General features: G+C 35.9%; 1 pseudogene; it reads right to left on the bottom strand.

The window, feature by feature from the left end:
- Window positions 1-8,012: 8,012 nt before the first annotated feature.
- Window positions 8,013-9,148, bottom strand: LOC149159018 (uncharacterized; annotated as a pseudogene).
- Between the last annotated feature and the right edge of the window lie 7,403 nt (window positions 9,149-16,551).

Raw genomic sequence — 16,551 nt, 5'->3', positions numbered from 1 at the left:
GAATGGATTGCAACATTGATTTTTAGAGGGTGAATCAACCAAATAGGTTTAGAGCTATGAAATTCTAGCTTGAGAGTTTTTCTTCTATTTTAAGAAATATGCCTTCCCAAAATTATTGGTAAAGTGGATCAAATGTCAGGGGGCCCCTAAATATTTGGATGGAATGGATCCCTTATTAAAACCCAAGAGACGAGAAATATGAATTTGGATTTCTTTTGGGGCAATGAAGAAGAAAATATGACATACATTTGTTAACTTTATTTGTTAACTTTCGTGTTAGAGATCGTTGCAAATTCATCAAGAATTATTTTGAGTTCCAAAGCCTCATGTATATAAGGTTACCCTAAGAGAATGGTGTCATATACAAATTACTAATGTGCGAAGCACTTCTAATTAGATCCAAGGGGAATACCTCTACGACATTGATGTGAGAGTGCATATATGATGGAGTGGCTTAGACCTTCAACTACCAACATGAAGATATAGGGAGAGATAGGAACTCATTGCCTAATACCCCTTGAGGGAGTGAAGGCTAGGGAAGGAGACCATTGACTAATATGGAAAAAATTATTTATAAATAACGGCCATCACCCAAGAGGCCATTTTTCATGAAACCCATAGCCAAGGGAGTACGATAAATTAATTTCCATCTAATTTTATCAAAGGATTTTGACATGTCAAGTTTAAAAATCATCCCATGTTGCTTGGAGGTACAAAGGCAATGGATATTCTCTTTGACAAAGTAAAGTGTTATGGTGAAATTTAAGGTCCGTCACGAATATTGATTATAATGACAGATAGTGACCGTCACCATTTCATAGGAACAACAATGATTTATTGTGATGGATCTTTCATGGCCATCACTATTAGTGCATATATATGGTGGCGTTCATTGACTATCACCAAAAGTCGCATTGTCAAAAGTATAGGTGTTGTGGTGACATTCAAGGTCTGTCATGAATAATTACTATAATGATGGATAGTGACTGTCACCATTTCATATCACCAACAACAATTTATGGTTACATACCTTTCATGGTCATCATTATTGATGCATATATATTGTGGAGTTCGTTGACTATCACCATTTCATATTTTGGTGAGGGTCGAAAAATGTCATCATAAGGTCATTGGTGATGGGCAAAAGAGGATCCACCACCAAAAAATGATCATCGCCATTCCATATGGATATCAGGGCACGATGGAATTGAACCACCAACCTCTTGCTTGTAGAGTAGGTGCTCTTCCATTGAGATAACAACCTTTAAAGAATTAGACTTTTAAAAATTAGACCTTGAAACTTCATAAATTGTAAATTCTACAACTTTCAATAAATTAAAGTCTCGACAATCTTTTAAACAAGCAAAGCATCTTTGAAGTTGCAGGTCCCTATCTAATGGTTATGGAAGTTATGAAAAGTGGGTGGAGAGAAAAATAGTTATGTATAAGAGAATCAATGTGTTCAGTTGAATACTCAATTAGAAGTGAAACTATGAAGACATTTATAACCTATAAATGACCTATAACTAGCAAATGCACCAAATATTGCAAAGGAAATGTCATAAGTGGATAGCATATGGAAGAAGAGAATTGATGAAGATAGATGCAATATGTTATAGGTTGAGTGACAAAAAAATATCAATGTTGTTGTTGTTGGGTGTTTAGATATTTGAATGATATCTAAACTTATGTGCAAATGTAACATGAATCTTTGGAAACCATTAATGACATAGGATAAAGAATTATATATAATTTGGAATTTCACAAGTCCGCACTCAAAACATGACAGGAACCAACAAATAAAAAAAATTGACTTGGACAGGAAGCAATAGCTTCACCTTCATTCTTGAGTTGAATTTGTTTATTTGAATTTGACTTGTGACATTATTTATCTCACAAGGAATCAAAATCATCACTAATATTAAATTCATCCAATGTGGACTTTGGAGATCCCACAGACATCTGTGTTTTCGTTGCCGTGCCTGAAAACCATGGAGATCCCTATTGGTAGTAGAATAAGATGTGTACTTGCTGCTCAAGAACACATTCCTTATTAACCATTGTTACCTCACAGAAACCAAAGAGACAGCACAATCTCAGCATACACAAAATCCCCTACTGAAATATAATCATAACTTAGCTAACAAGTCTAAAAGATGTTCTTAATTAATAAACTTTGTATTTGGAAAGTCTGTTTATTTAGATTTAAAAAAGACTACGTTGTACAACACTTCTGTCTATTTATCGAGGCAATTATATCATAGCATATGTCACATGGTAGAAATCTACAGTACCTAAAGTAAAAATACAAATTTTCTCAAGAAAACAAATTTAGTAAAGAGCTTTGAAAACTATATCTTTTTCATCGAAGCTTTAATTAGTTTAACAACAAACTAGTTTGAGTTTGAAAATCAAAATCATTCATAGAAAACGAATGGGACAATGGCCAAAGTTTTTATTCATACAAATAAAGCTAGAGTCAGTATTTCCATTGCAGATAACTAAAATTTGTGCAGTGGTCTAACAATTAGAGCTTATTTACAGGGGAGACTTGTCAATACCATCATTGTTTTTCCACGGTCTGTTGTGTCTCTAGATCCAGATCAGATAGCTTTCTATTCTCAAGTTCTACCTCTCAAGTACTGATTTTTGGTTCACCATTTAAAACAAAATCCTACCACTCCATTTGATTTTGTTTTGTCAAAAGAATTGGAAGGACCTTCCCATCCTCTATTTTACATCAATCAATAACCATTCATCAATGATATAAAGAATAATAGATACACAACAAAGGTCAAACATGTGCTTGTTGTATACCTATGTTCTAAGACTCATTTGACCTTACTGGTGCAAAGAGCTCATCCTAAAAAAATAGCATCCACGTGGAATTTACAAAAAAAAAAAAAAACAAGCTCCAAGTAAACCAATCAAAATATGAACATCCTCTTAATTAATAAAATCTTGGACTTAAAATAAAAGTGGCCTAGAATTGAATGTTATATCAACCATGTCAAGTAACTAACATCGAGTGAGAAACACAGGCCATGCATATTGGATTAGTGAAATAATTGATTTGATAAAGCTCAAAATCAAATAGATGACTTACAACTAAGAAACAGAAATAAATTACTTACAACTAAGACATGAGGTTGCCCTTTCAACCCTGTTGTTAAATAACTCTTCTTTATGTCACAAACCATTAAACTTTTTGTAATACTAGGTGGAAGTATTCTAACATTAACCTCTGATAGAGTTTGTGTCCACGATTACTTCTCAAGATTCATTCCATTACCAGCATCTGGGGCTAGATAAGATACACACAAAAACCATCAACATGAAAATGAAATCTACATCCTTGTAAAAAAATGGGAGGAAAAAATCCACAAATTGAAACAGACTGTAGGATAACTCATTCCTGCAGCATCATTAACTTTTCATGAACAACAAAAAAAGAAATCAGGAGAAATGTAATTTTTGCCACATTTTAACAATCATTTCCTTTTGCATATTCTATGAGAAATTGATGAAAAAAGTCAGTTAAAGCTTGTCAACATCAAGATTATAGTAAAACATAAAGGAACCGCTCCAACACATATATAATCCTAAAAATAAGTATCTATACATATATGTATTTATTGATGACATTGTATTTTGTGAAAATATGGAAGTCGAATCTTTGAAATAACACAATTTATGGTACCAGCACCTTACGAAGTCCATTCATTCGAGTATTTATGAGGTCCATTCAGGAATTTCTTTAAAGTTCAAAAAATTAACATGTAGCCTAAAAAAGCTTAGATTTGAAAAGGAGATAACCAAAATATGTAGATTATATATCTCACATTTATATATCCTAATTTCCAGACATTGAAATGACACTTTTTAGCATACTATTGTGAATTCAACCCAAAATGCTAGAAAAAAATATTGATGGTTATCTTTGTTAAAAATGGAAACTAGGGCCAAATTCCACTTTGAACATCTCCTTTGGGGAAGATAATTGTGGCATTGAATTCCTCTTTTCAAGAGGACTACTACAAATAATAGATCCCTTGTAAGAAGAAAAAGGGCGCACTGTTTGTAGATATTCAAGGGTTGGAGCAGCATGCTTCAGAAGCCCTAATCCAAAACCACATAGATAATATCAACAGTGACTTTAATGTGGTCATGAACTATCTCCTTAAGCTAGCGAAAGGGAGCATCATGTGAAATAAGGAAGGTCACAGTAGAAAGGAGGATTTTTGGATCAGTGAACTTAGAATGGAGTGGACTATTGTTGCCCTAACCAGACCAATCTTCTACAACAAAATGATTTTTCCTTTATGAACATACTGCCCAGATTACAAGATTGAATGGATCTAAGAGCAGTGATGCTTAATCTTCATATTGGCAAGTTATTTTATATCATTATACTTTCTCTCTTTCTTCATTGAACATTTGATGATAATAATAAGAAAATTTGATCAATGGTTTTTCCCTGGCTTGAGCCATATTCTCGTGTCTTTATGCCTTGGCTTGTCTTCTACATTTATCATTTATGTTCTTTCGTCATTTATTTTTATATAATGTCTAATGTAATTGGGAAATGGATTAATGGGCATATGGTTGAATGAAGTATCTAAATTAAGAAAATAACATGTTAGCTAAAAATTAACATGGTATCAGAGCTCAGGTGAGGACAATCCCAAGCTTAAAGAGATTGCAATCACTAAAGGATTTGATTGAGACCTCTAGCTCTCTATGTTAAATCAAGTCAGAGTTCAAATTTGGGTCATTTCTTAAGGCCCTCTTGAAGCCCTAATCAGTAATATGGGAACCAATCCTAAAGATATTCAACTATCACTGGCAAAATTTTGAAGACATCAAGGTACGTTCATGTACTTTATAACAGTCCTACTCAACAAGATTAAGACTGGATCATCATCGTAAGCTTGTGGAAATATATTTTTTATGATCCCTGGAGGCAAGGTCAATCCTCTAAAGATCTCTGTTTGAAGTACTATTCTCATCTCTAGAGGACTAATCAAGTGTAGGAGATATCTATCTAAGATATCTAGAATACTTTAGATAATATGCATAGGCTTGCATTCATCCTATCATTAATTTTGAAGCTAAGATTCTTTCCTAAGAAGTTATAGTCCTGGGCATCGATCAATAGTACCAAATCCTAGACCAAAACATATTTCAGAAGAGTCCCGGAATCTAAAATTCCTCCATCAAATTTTGAGCATGATCACCATGATCATTGATTAGTATCAATTGTTCAGAACCTATTCTCTCTATCAGTGCCTCTGGTTTTGGAAGGATATTTCGCTTTGAAGATAGAAATTTTTTGTGATAGGGTCAAGTCATTATGATGCCTTTCTTGAAGGATTGAATAATCTGACTTGCTACAGGAATAAAGCCAAGGGATTGCGTAAGAGAAAAGTTAAAGAAGGAGCATATTGATCTCAAGAGACAGATTATGGTTATGTTGGAGGTCCATAAAACAAGGCTATCAATAATCTAAGAAGAGGAAGGTTCGATTAGTCAACACTAGGCACTTGATAGTCATTTTACAGAATCTCTTGGCCTCCTTGAAGATCATTGTTGCAGTGAAATTGTAGTATATTCCTGATGGTGAAAGTTGTGGTAACTATGTAGACTTGGTTATTATTATTTGGAAGGCTCATATTTGAACCTTGTGGCATATTGAACTTTCTCGCTGACTTAACCATGATAACCTTGTCATTAACATAACTCTAGCCTCTTTGAGAGAGAACTAATTCATTATACCATCCTACAACTTCCAAGTTGATTGGCTATTACCTTTAGATCTACGTGAGCATGAAAGTTTAAATAAGTCATATTTGTCAAGATTCTGGTAGAGGTAGGTTGTAGCAGCAAGACCAAGATGACTCGAGGGTGGCGTATTGAATAGACATAGCTATGTTTACAATTTTGAATAATTGTACGAAAATTATAGTTCTAAATATGTGGTGTTGCATTAGTATAAATCATATCATTGAACATGTATGCAACTTGAAGTACCATATACCTGAAGCAGACAACCTTTGAAGCAAAGCAATATATATATATATATAGGCCCTCTTCTTGCTTAATCTTTAGCAGTATCAAGAAGTAAGGGACATAATCAATGCGCTTTACTGTGGCATACTTATGGGAATTTGTTCTCATCAGTACTTCATAGTTATGTAGTAAGGATTTGAAGTGAGACAGACTTTCATCATTTAAGGAGGTTTCACTATTGTAATTCTTCTATAGTAACATTTGTCAGTAACATTTTTTTTGCAACACTATAACGGTACAAAATTCTACTCAATCAAAATATTGAAAACTGAAGGAGCAACAAAGTTATGTGTGTAGTTGGGGCATAAAAATTCAGTTGTAAGAGTTTCTTTGTCTAAAGATCATGATGCATTTGAAGGGGTTTGTAGTAATCATTGTAAATAGGCCTACCATATATATCTCCAAATCAATTTATGGACTGGAAGTTTGCTTCATTCTTTTAAGGGTTTCATTAAGCTCATTTACATGTGGTTTCATTCTCCATCTGTAATTTAAGACAGTTTGAAATTCCTGGAAATAGAAGGCTCGACCCTCCACTCATTGTTCTATGTATATCATTCTCATGATTTGGTTATTCTACTTCATTTGGTACCATTGTGGTATTACCATCTCTATAGGAGATGGTCTCCAAGTTTAATGGAATATCACTAAGAGTTGTGCCAAAAAAATTAGTATGTATTCCATAATGTTGCTTCTCTTCTTCATGTGGAAGGCATAATAATTTTATAAAAATAATGAAAATCTAAACTAGGGATATGTTGGAACCCATCAATTTTCCTTTTCTGTATATGGTAAGAGAGGAATAAAAGTCCATGAGGATAGTAATTATGTGCATGTGAAATCATGATAGTTCTTGGAATGACAAGAAAGCCACTAATAGTGACTCATGGTAATTGTAAGTGGTCATAAAAATATAAATGGAAGTTTGTATCAAAGGATTTTAACAATCATTATTTGTTGCTAATTGAGATAGTTTAAGGAGTCCAATATAGAGATAAATTATAAAAAATCCTTAGTGATTGAGTATGGTTGGGGAGGATATTAATATATCCTCTCAAGTGCCTGAGATAGACCAAGAAAACTATGTATAATCATACTCAATCACTAAGGATTTTTGATAATTCATGTGTGAACTTTACATTAATTAGGAAAATATCCTGAGAAAATAGAAAACACATTTAATTGATTGGATTTAAAATATTTGAAAAAAAAAGTACTTTTGAAAAGATTGATTTTGTGCTTGCAGGGGCTTCCCCATGTGGTCAACAACTGTTGATGTTGTTTGTAAAGCTGACTTGATGGTCGTAGGGCTCCAATTAGGATGCTTCTGCTTCACCAAAGCTGTAATGCCAACTATATGTGGTGTCGCCATGCTTGTCCCTGATATCATGACAAATCCTTCTCCTTGATAATTGACTTCATCAGTGCCATTAGGAGACCATGCTGCCCATATTAGAGAACCAGGAGCCAGAATATCTAGCTTTAAAACATCAGTGTCCTGAAAGCTGGAATCCTTAATATCTGACCCTCTAGAAGAATAGAATGCTACCTGAGGAGTTGTACCTTGATATATAGGCTTCAACCCATTTCCAATGGAAGCCTTAGCTCCAAACCTTGTGATTTGACCTGATGGATCCCTTATTGTTGATATATTATAGTAATCTACAAGAATATGTGTTTGATCTACTTCTTTTATAACAATTCCTAGAATTCCCACTGGAACTAGATCAAATTTAGCTCCCAGAGACAGATTCTCGAAAGCCAGAATGAACCCAGTTGCACCTAAACTCTTTGCAGTTTCTAAAATATGTCTTACAGATGCAGCACCATATGCAAAGTTGTATGAATATCCACAAACTAGAATGTTCCCCTGAATCATAGTCTTGTTAAAAGCTTCAGGGTTTTGGCAGTCAGATGGACTGGATATCACAACTTAATATTTCCATTTTATGGTAGCTTAATATTTATTAGACCTAGGAATGTCTCAAAGAAATTCCCACTCTGAATCACAATTTTCAACATGCTGCCATTTCTCAACATTCATATCTAATAAAGAATTAGGTGTTGAGATATCGATCATATACGACTTTTGTACATATTCATTTTCATACCAATATGCTGACTCTTCTTTTTCATCTTGTGCAGTAGCTAGAAGTTCATGAAGAGATTCTTCCTCAGATAAATTTGCAGGATCTGGAATAAAAGATTCAATAATTGAAAAAAAAAATTCTCTGTCTTCTTCATACACTTCGACATTCTCTTCACAATTACCTGTTTCCTCAATGCAATGCACCCCAGATTCCCTGATGATTTCATCAATCCCATCCTTATGAATTGGATGATCATTTACTTGCATTTCAGCTACTGCAAAAATATCTTCATTTTTCTGATCATCTTGATAGAGTTCAGACCCAGTTTTATTTGTTGGTGATTTAAGCAAAGCACCTTGGGGAAGATCAATGCATGCATTTGCTTCAAGTTGTAGCTCGAGACACTGCTTTTGTGCTTCATCTTTAAAACTTAAGTCGTCAAGATCAGACAGATCCTCAACAGATAGGCAAGGTGGTTGTTCCAAAATTTCCAAGGTTGGGAATTCATAAGGTTTTTCCTCAGGTAGAAATGGATGGTCCTTTTGCAATTTATCAGGAACTAGAAAGGCGCAAACTGAATGTTTCCCACTAGAGACATAGTTCTGCTCCAATTTGGAAGAGACCAAAGATTCCACATTCAAACTGTCTAACTTTTTCTAATTTGGGGAAGTGTCAAACTCTTCAGTAATGTCAATAGATGTGTCAGAAGATAAGCTTTCACTAGAAGCATAGTTCTGCTCCAATTTAGGATAGGCCTAAGATTCCACATTTTTTTCACACATTTTGACTTCTTCAAAAAAAAATTCGCACATTTTTACCAACTGCAACGACTTGATTTTCAACATACTTCATTGTCTTTTGTAGTAAAATAGAATAATTTTGATCCACCTCCATGCAGATGGCCTCAAAATTTTGGTACATCTAATCGATCTAAGATAATCCTTTTGATGTAACATCCATGTCAATATTGCAAAACCTTTTGGCCCCATGTTGACTCTATTCTTTCACCAAGAAAAGAAAACCCAAATATCCTGTTCAGTACCCTGCACCTTCAAGAATTTGGCATTGCATCAATTCCTTCAATGAGAGAATAAGACTAACCTTTTCTTGTTGGGGGTGAATCCCAATCCCTGGAAGAGATTTTCCATTTCCTAGAAAAAGTGTGTTTTTCTAGTTGTGAAAATCTACACTAGTTACTATTGAAGTTATCCATGGACTAAATGATACCATTATTTTGGGATATGAACCATTATTTTCTCTATCTTGTGCTACAAAAACTCCTGCTTTGACAGCAGAAAGAACTCGGGCACTTGAGAGGATAAATTAATATCCTCCCCAACCTAGTTCAATTGCCTCTTGTGATGTGATTGCTCTTCATGAGACAATTGTTGATCCGTACAATATATGTATATATTCTTGGAATATGATCTAACTATGAATATGGAAGTGTTCAATTATCTTTTTGAGGACATTGTATTTATGAAAATTTGGAAGTCAATTCTTTGAAATAACATAATTTATAGGAGTGAAAATTAAGTGGTCTATCATACAACAAAGGTTCCACATCTTCTAGAACATTAAAATCATTGTCATCATCCTCCCATGACGATTAGTCTTATGAAAAGAAATTGGGTGAATTAGAGGATCAAAATAAAATGTTGGTGAATTTGGATCTTTAGTTTTTATGTACATCACCATGGGATTGTGATATACACAAAGCTTAACTTTCCTAGGCCTATTGTTGTATAGATGAGGATATTCAATTCTATACACTATTCGAAGAGGAGAGCAGATAATAATCTTATTAATATCATTGAAATCATTGTAGTCTTCATCACCATTCTCCATATCTCGGTACAAAGGCTCAAACTTTGGTCCTCCTGCTATTAAAATAGACATTTAAGTAAAAGTATGAATGTGATTGCAGAAATAACATTTGTGACAAGAGAAAACAAGTAGATGACTAAAGATTGAAACAACAATTTTCTGGGCATAGACTTCATAATACCTAGTATGTAGATGTTCAATGCTTTTTGTTGTCTAAATTGACTTCATATCAAGGAGATAGAATTAGTTTTTATCACTCAATTTGAAAAGTATTTGTCCCGTGAGACAATTCAAAGTTGCCATGATGGGAAGTGATAACTTCCACCTTCTATAACTAGGCCCGTTTATGCTCATTGACGATGATATTTCTGCTCATAAGCCTCTCATGCATGGCGATGACAAATACTGATGAGTTAGCTTTGAAAAAAAACAAGGTTTGTTTTGGACCTGTTAATGAAAAAGGATTAGTTGAAAGAAAGGAAAGATTAATAATTAGTCAAAAACAGTTCGGACTAGGAGAAAAGACCTAAAGTGTCCAATTCTCATTTCCAGCAAGTTTTGATGAAACTGAGCCCAGAAATAAAGCACTGTGAACATGTGTAATATCACCTGTGATGCATATTTAGGTTCACATTTGGTAGATTATTTTTTGTGTATGTAGTTGATTGGTTCCATGATGTATCTCATGAATACGAGGCCTAACATATGTTTTGTAGTGAATACTTCAACCCTATTCATGGTTGAACTCAAGCAGACTAACTATAAACCTTTTAAGCATGTGGATACTTGAAGGGCATAGTTAAGTATGGCTTGAAGTATGCGGGAGACAGTGAGTTGGCATTGCATGATTTTGTTGATAAGAAAGAATGATAACACTAAGCACCTTGGAAATGATTATCGAATTCAGCATGACTTGAAACTGTACAAAACTGATTGGTATGAGAACTCCAGTATGCCTCTTGAATTACATGAAGCAAGAGCCTTATTAAGAGATGTTAACAAATAATAAAAATATTCAATATTTATTCTGAAAATGCAAAGTTTCCCTATTCTGTAATCTCCCTTGCAGGACACAACCATTAAGAAATAGTAAGTCGTCCAATTTGAAGATGAAAAAAATACAATTTTAATTTTCAAATAAATCTTGAACATGCATATAAAACTTTTAGATAATGATTCCACTAGGTATTGCCTCATTGTCTAGTTCTGTTATCTCTTGAATGCATTTAGGTGAGGGGAATCTAAGGCGAAATTGTTCGTTGAGGTAGAATATTGGCTACTCTATGATTATGAGCCTTGATGAGGCATCCCCAAAGTTTCATGAGCACCATTCATTTCATATGCCTTTGATCAAGATTAGGTTCCTATAAGATTGAGTCTTAATGTCTTCTTAGGTTGTTGAGAGAGAAGTCTGAGAGGAATTCTCAACTACTAAAAACTATTTAATTTCACCAAAATTAATTCGTGCTACCCATTATGTGGTTGTTTATATCCTACAACTAAACTAAGAACCCATGAATTACGATAATTGTTGGGTTGTGTTATATTCTTTCCATGACTAACCCATGTAGTTAACCGGGGGGGTTAGAGGCGAGGCAGAGCCCCCCCCTTCGTTGCTTTGATTGCGTAGCCGGGGGATCATAGGGGGTTTGAGGGGTGTAGGTAACCCCACTTTATGCGGTCCAGGGTAGTGCCTCAGAAAATTTTGTTTTTTCGACCCTATATTAGGTTGGGTGGACCTACCTATGGTTTTGTGCATGATTTTCACACATGGTTCTGGATGTGATGGTTTTGGACGCGATGGTTTTCAGTCCATGGTATTGTATGCTTCGGCATGTATAAATATGTATTGTAACATTAAAAGGAACATAATGAAAAATCAAGCTAGTAGTCTCGGTTTTGGGATCCAGGGGAAAATCTCTGTGTATATGTGTTTTATGTGTTATGCTCTCACATTGTTTACTTTCTGTGTTTTAGAATTCGTATGCAGGTAATTTCTGTACAGGGTTAAAACCTACATTTGGTATCAGAGCTATTTTGGCTTCAAGGGGACGCCTTTGTTACTGAGGGGTTTTGCTCGGGCCTGTGGTAGACCATGTTCAGTGGGAGATCTATGGGATCGATTCTGGTGGTGGAAGAAGATGGCGAGCAGTAGAAAGATAGAGATCAAGAAATTTAATGGTCATAGTTTTGAGTTGTGGAAACTCAAGATGGAGGGTCTATTGTTGAATAAAGATCAGTGGATCGCAGTAGATCCAGGTACTAAACCAACGGGAGTGTCTGATGAAGAATGAAAGAAGTTGGATCAGAAGGCAAAGAGAACAATACAATTGTGTGTCTTAGATTCAGTATTGCTGAATGTATCAGGGGAAGCTATGGCGAAGGCTTTGTGGGACAAGTCAGCGACTTTGTACCAATCTATGTCTCTGGTGAATAAACTGTTCCTACTGAAAAATTTGTATAACCTAAGGATGGAAGATGGAGACTCAGTGACAGAGCATTTGAACGCATTTAATACTGTGGTAAGTTAGTTATTATTTGTTGATATTAAAATTTCAGATGAAGATAAGTGCTTCAATTTGTTCTGTTCTCTACCAAATTCGTGGGATAGTCTGGTTATTTCAATAGGTAGCAATGAAATTGCCTTGCAGTTTGATGAAATAGTCTCATCCTTGCTAACGGAGGAAATGAGATGGAAAAATATGGAGAGCTAGATGCCTTGTTTGTACAAGGACGGTCCCAAAATAGAAACTAAAATAAGTCATCAAGTGGGAGGTCTAAATCTAGAGGGAGATCTAAATCTCCAGGAAAACCTGTAAAGGTGGTGTGCTGGAAATGTGGAAAGGAAGGGCACTACAAAGGGGACTATAAGTCTAAAGCTCTTGACAAAGGAAAGGGATCTGATGATGCTCCTTCTGCAGAGGAAAAAACCACCTCAAATGAAGGTGGGGATGTGTACTTGGCTTCTTCAAGTACACATATAGATCATGAGGCATGGTTGATTGACTCAGGTGCATCCTTTCACTTCACTCCCCACAGAGAGTGGTTCTACGAGTATGAGAAATATGATGGTGGTGATGTCTTCTTGGGGGATGACAGGAAGGCTAGAATCATTGGTCGTGGAAAAGTAAAGTTGAAGTTGCAAGGTGGAAGGGTTAGAACACTTCTGGGTGTTCTGCATATTCCTGCATTAGCCATAAATCTGATTTCTGTAAACAAGCTGGATGATGCAGGTGTAAAAATAGTGTTCGAGAAGGATATCTACAATATGGTTTGGGGAGCACTAGTATTGATGCGGGGAGTTCGGATTGGAACTTTGTACAAGCTGCAAGGTAGCACTATTGTTGATGGGTGCAACAACTCTATGGTTCTTGAAAGTGGAGAAGAAAATCTAGTGGTCTTTAGAGAGAAGACCATGATGTGGCATCAAAGGCTTTGACATATTGGAGAGGAGGGCCTTCGAATACTTCATGGTAAAGTTATGGTAGAAGGTATGAGTAATAGCTCTCTAGATTTCGATTTCTATGAAAATTGTGTATATGGGAAGCAGAATCTAGTGAGTTTCCCCTCTGGTGGTAAGAGGGCGAAACAGATATTAGAACTTGTGCACAGTGATGTGCTTGGACCTGTGAAGGTTCCATCATTGGGTAAGCCAGTGTACTATGTATCATTTATAGATGACTTCTCAAGGAATACATGAATATATTTCCTTAAGAAGAAATCTGAAGTCTTTGAAAGGTTTAAAGAATTTAAGGGTCTGGTGGAAAACCAAATAGAAAAGAAGATAAAGGTGTTGAGGACAGATAATGGTGGAGAGTTTTTCTGTAAGGAATTTGAAGAATTCTGTTAGGAGTGTGGTATAGCACGGAAGAAAAATACTCCATACACACCTGATCAAAATTGAGTTGCAGAAAGAATGAACAAAACGTTGATGGAAAGGGCAAGAAGCATGCTCAGTGGTGTTGGGTTAGGACAAGAATTCTGGGTAGAGGCAGTGGAGACAACATGTTACCTGGTCAACAGATCACATTTATCAGTGTTGGAGGATAAGACTCCATAAGAGATATGTACTAGTAAGAAACCCTCTCTTTCACATATGAGGTTATTTGGATGTGATGCATATGTACATGTTCCAAAGGAGAAACGAACCAAGTTGGATAGTAAATCTAAAAAGTGCATCTTTATTGGGTATAAGGATGGTTTAAAGGGTTATAAGCTTTGGAACCCAGTAACAAGGAAGGTTGTGTACATTCGAGATGTGGTGTTCAAAGAGGTAAAAGATGTTATTAAACATGAAGTCCAACTAACAGAACCTGAGAAGATAGAGTTTGAGCTTAAGGAGGAAGAATCAGACTCTACAACGGAGGAGTACTCAGAAGATGAAGAGCCACAAACTCTGGGTGTCAGAAGATCAATTTGAGAAAGAAGGCAGCCAGAAAGGTATAGTCCATCTGATATCTATTCAAATTTTTCTTTATCTATTACTGGTGATGATCCCAGAACTGTGAAGGAAGAAGTAGATTCAAATGATGGCAAACTCTGAAAAGAGGCCATGGTTGATGAAATGGCATCTTTGCACAAAAATGAGGCTTGAGATCTGGTGGAGTTGTCGGTTGGAAGGAAACCCATTGGCAGTAAATGGGTGTTCAAGAAGAAGACAAATGCAGAAGGAAAGGTGGAGAAATACAAAGCTTGGTTGGTAGAAAAAGGTTATTCCCAAGTGTCGGGAATTTATTTTGGTGATATATTTTCTCCTATTGCCAAGGTAACTTCTATTAGATTAATTTTATTTGTTGTTGTTGCTTTTGATTTTGAGGTAGAACAGATAGATGTGAAGACAACATTTCTTCATGAGGATCTGGAAGAGGAAATCTACCTAAAGAAACCTGAAGGATTTGCAGTGAAGGGTAAGAAAGAACTGGTATGCAAGTTAAAGAAGTCTCTGTATGGGTTAAAATAGTCACCAAGGATGTGGTATCAGAAATTTGATACATTTATATGGTGACTTGGCTTCACTAGAAGCAAAGCAGATCACTGTGTGTATTTTAAATTAATTGGTGACCGTGTTATTTATCTGGTCTTGTATGTGGATGATATGTTGCTGGTTGGAAATGACAAAGAAATTATCTAGGATTTGAAGACCCAATTGTCCTCCAAATTCAACATGAAATATCTTGGTGCTGCAAAATATATTTTGGGCATGGAAATTAAAAGAGATCGGGAAAAGAGGAAGCTCTGGTTAAACCAGAGGAAGTATGTCGAGACAATACTGCAGAGGTTTAATATGCAAGATAATAAACCGTTGAAGGTTCCTATTCTTGTAGTTGTGAGGTTATCTATTTAACAGTGTCCCAAGACACAAGAAGAGGAAGAGGACATGTCCCGTGTTCCATATGCAAGTGCAGTCAGTAGCCTGATGTATGCAATGGTCTATAATAGACTAGACATTGCACATGCAGTGGGAGTATTGAGAAGGTTTATGTCAAAACCAGGGAAGGAGCACTGGACAACAGTGAAGCGGGTTTTTAGGTATTTGCATGGCACTAGTGATTATGGTTTGTGCTACTAAGGAAGACCAAGATTGGACAGAGTGTTGGATATTTGTGTCTTTGTTGATGGAGACTGGGCTAGAGATCTGGATCAAAGAAGATCTACAAGTGGGTATGTGTTTAACCTGTTTGGAGGTGCAGTCAGTTGGATGAGTAAAAAACAATCTATAGTGTTACTATCAACTACAGAGGCAGAATACATGGAAGCCACTCATGCAAGCAAGGAAGTTGTTTGGTTGTAGAGATTGTGTTCAAGTATGGGGTTAGTACAGGGAGCTATAAGGATAGACTGTGACAGCCAAAGTGCAATTTTCTTGGAAAAGAACCCTGCATATCATTCAAAGACAAAGCACATTGATGTTCAGTATCACTTTGTGAGGGATATGATAGAAGAAAAAAAGGTGTTTCTAGTAAAGGTGGACACTTTGAAGAATACGGCAGATGCATTGTCAAAATTTGTGAGCTCTGAGAAGTTCTCTTGGTGTAGAGAAACAATGTGCATTGTAGGGTTGGATAAATGACTAAGCTCTCTTGTGGCCCCCTATGGAAAGAAAACAACAAGTGGGAGAATGTTGGGTTGTGTTATATTCTTTCCACGACTAGCCCACGTAGTTAACCGGGGGGTTAGAGGAGGGGCAGAGCCCCCCTTCGTTGCATCGATTGCGTAGCGGGGGGGGTCATAGGGGTTTGAGGGGTGCAAGTAACCCCACTCTATGGGGTCCGAGGCAGCACCCCAGATTTTTTTTTTTTTGACCCTATATTAGGTTGGGCGGACCTACCTATGGTTTTGTGCATGATTGTCACACATGGTTTTGGATGTGCATGGTTTTGGAAGCGATGGTTTTTGATCCATGGTATTGGATGCTTCGACGTGTATAAATATGTATTGTAACATTGAAAGGAACATAATGAAAAATCAAGCTGGTAGTCCCGGTTTTGGGATCTAGGGAAAAATCTCTGTGTATATGTGTTATTCTCTCGCATTTCTTATTTTCTATGTTTTAAAATTCGTATGC

The sequence above is a fragment of the Pinus tabuliformis genome, chromosome 5_2 (genome assembly GCF_031772625.1).
Source record: "Pinus tabuliformis cultivar Carrire ecotype Pingquan chromosome 5_2, CPIR1, whole genome shotgun sequence".
NCBI classification, from domain to species: domain Eukaryota; kingdom Viridiplantae; phylum Streptophyta; class Pinopsida; order Pinales; family Pinaceae; genus Pinus; species Pinus tabuliformis.
The sequence above is the reverse complement of the archived record's forward strand: the minus strand, read 5'-3'. Positions and strand labels throughout refer to the sequence as shown.